A 3,279-nucleotide genomic window follows, 5' to 3' on the forward strand; every position below is an offset into this window, starting at 1 on the left:
TCTAACCCTATCCTTAACACAACCCTAACCCTAATCTTATCCCTATCCCTAACTCTAACCCTATTTATGGGTAGATAAAATAGAAAATTATTATAAAATAAAATTTTGAACACTTCCTTATGAATTTGAATTTCATCACCATAGCAGAAAGAACCTATATTATTTAAGCAACAATGCTTAGATTGGTCATAAAAAAAATTTTATTTTAAGTGCAAAATAACATTGTAAATAAAGAATAATATGAAATTTTGAAAATAAAAACACTAACCAAAACCCTAAGCCTAAAATTTAACCTAATTCTAAATCTAACACTAACCCTAACATTAACTCTAACCCTATACCTATTTATGGGTAAATAAATTAGATACTGAATATAAAATAATTTTGAGCACTGCCTTATGAATTTGAATTTTTTGAGAACAACAGAATGAGCCTATATAGTTTATGCAACAATATTAAGTCATAAAATTTTATTTTAAATATAAATAATACAAAATAACAATGTTAATGAAGAATAATATGAAAATTTGGCAAATAAGAACCCTAACACTAAACCTAACCCTAACCCTAAACCAAATTCTAACACTAACCCTGACCCGAATCCTAAACCTAACCCTAACCTTAACCCTAACGCTAACTCTAGCCCTTAGGCTAACCCTAACCCTTACTCTAACCCTAACCCAAATCCTAACCATATTTATGGATAGATAAATTAGATAATGAATATAATATAAATGTTTGAAGACTGCCCTATGGATTTGAATTTAATCAAAACAGCAGAATGAGCCTATATTATTTATGCAAAAATGTTTAGATAGGTCATAAAAATTTAATTTTTGAATGAAAAATAAATATAACATTGTAAATGAAAAATAATATGAAAATTTGGCACTTAACAATCCTATCTCTAAACAGAGCCCTAAAATTAATCTTGCACATATCCCTAACCCTAAACCTATCCTTGACCCTAACCCTAACCCTAACTCTAACACTAAATCTAAACTTAGCCCTAACCCTAACCCTAACCCTAAACTTAACCTTAACCCTAATCTTAACCTTAACAGTAACTCTAACACTAATCCTAACCATACCCCAACCCAACCCTAACCATTATCCTAAACCCTAATCCTAATACTAACCCTACACTTACTCTAAACCTAAACCTAACTCTAAATCTAACCCTAAACCTAAACAAAACCCTCACCCTAACCCTATCTCTAACACTATCTATGGGTAGATAAACTAGACACTGAAAATAAAATAAAATTTAGAAAAATGCCCTAAGAATTTAAATTTCATCAAAACAGCAGAATGAGCCTATATTCTTTATTCAACGATGTTTAGATGAGCCATAAAAATTTTAATTTTAAATAGCAAAAATAGAATATAACATTGTAACATAAGAACAATATGAAAATTTGGCAAATAACAACCCTAACCCAAACTCTAACCCCAAAACTAACAGTACACCTAAAACAAATCCTAACCCTAACCCTAACACTAACCCTAAACCTAACCCTAAACCTGAACATAACACTAACCATAAAACTAATCCTAACCCTAAATCTAAACCTAACCCTAACCCTAAAAGTATCCTAACCCTAACCTTAACTCTGTATAACACTATTTATGGGTTGATAAATTAGATACCGAATATAGAATAAATTTTCGAAGTCTGTTCTATGATTTTGAATTTCATCAAAACGGCAGATAGGCCTAAATTCTTTATGTAACCATGTTTAAATAGGTTATAAAAATTATAATTTTAAAAGAAAAAAATTAAAAAATAACATTTTAAATGAAGAATAATATAAAAATTTGGCAAATAACAATTCTAAACCTAACCCTAATCCCAGCCCTAACCATGTATATAACCCTAACCCTAACCTTAATTCTATTTAGGGTAGATAAATTAGACACTGGTTATAAAATAATTTTTTGAAGACTGTCCTATGAATTTGTATTTAATAAAAACAGCAGAATTAGCCTATATCTTTATGCAATAATGTTTACATAGGACATAACAATTTTAATTTTAAATAGTAAAAATTCAAAATAACATTTTAAATGAAGAATAACATAAAAATTTGGCTAATAAGAACCCTAATTCTAAGGCTAATCCTAACCCTAATCTTGTCCTTAACCATAACAGTAAACCTAAACTTAACCCTAGCCCATAACTATAACCCTAATCCTAAACATATTCCTAACATTAAAGCTAACATTAACCCTAACACTAACACTAAATCTAACACTAACACGAACCCTATCCCAAACCCTAACCCTCGCCCGAATCCTAACTAGTAACACTAATCCTAAAATAACACTAACCCTGTCCCTAACCCTAACCCTTACCCTAAACTTAACCCTAACACATACTCTAACACTAACCCTAACATTAACGTTAACTCTACCCTAAACCTAACACTAACCCTAACCTGACCCTAACACAAACCTAATCTTAATTCTATTTTTGGTAGAATAATTAGAATCTGGTTAAAAAATAATTTTTTGAAGAATGCCCTACGAATTTGAATTGCATCAAAACAGCACAATGAGCCTATATCTTTATGCAACAATGTTACATAGGTCATGATATTATAATTTTAAATAGAAAATATCATTGTAAATGAAGAATAATATGAAAATTTGGCAAATAACTACCCTAAACCTAATGCCAAAACTAAACCTTACCCTAAAACTAACTCTGTCCCTATATATGACCATAACCCAACTCTAACCCTAAACCTAAACCTAGCAATAACCCTAACCCTAAACCTTACCCTAACCCTAACCCTAACCTTGTCCATAAGCCTAACCCTAACACTAATCTTACCCCTAACTCATAACCCTAATCTTAACCATAACTAATTCCCTAATGATAACCCTAACCATAATCCTAACACTAACACTAACCCTAACTCTAAACTGAACATTAACGCTACCCTAACACTAATCCTACTTTTAACCCTAACCCCATGTCCCTAACACTAACCTAAACCTATCCCAAACTTAACCCTAACACTAATCTTAACCCTAATTCTAACCCTAACCCTAACCCTACCCTAACCCTAACCCTAATCCTAAACATCTTTAACCTTAACCCTAACCCTAAACCGAACCAAAACCTGACCCTAAACCTAACCCATAACCCTAACCCTATCCCTAACTCTAATCCAACCCGAACCCTAACCTTAACAGTAAAGCTAAGCCTAAACCTAACCCTAACTATAACCCTCACCCTAACTTTAACCTAACACTAAACCTAACCTTCACGTT

The sequence above is a fragment of the Pteropus alecto genome, unplaced genomic scaffold (genome assembly GCF_000325575.1).
Source record: "Pteropus alecto unplaced genomic scaffold, ASM32557v1 scaffold746, whole genome shotgun sequence".
Lineage (NCBI taxonomy): Eukaryota > Metazoa > Chordata > Mammalia > Chiroptera > Pteropodidae > Pteropus > Pteropus alecto.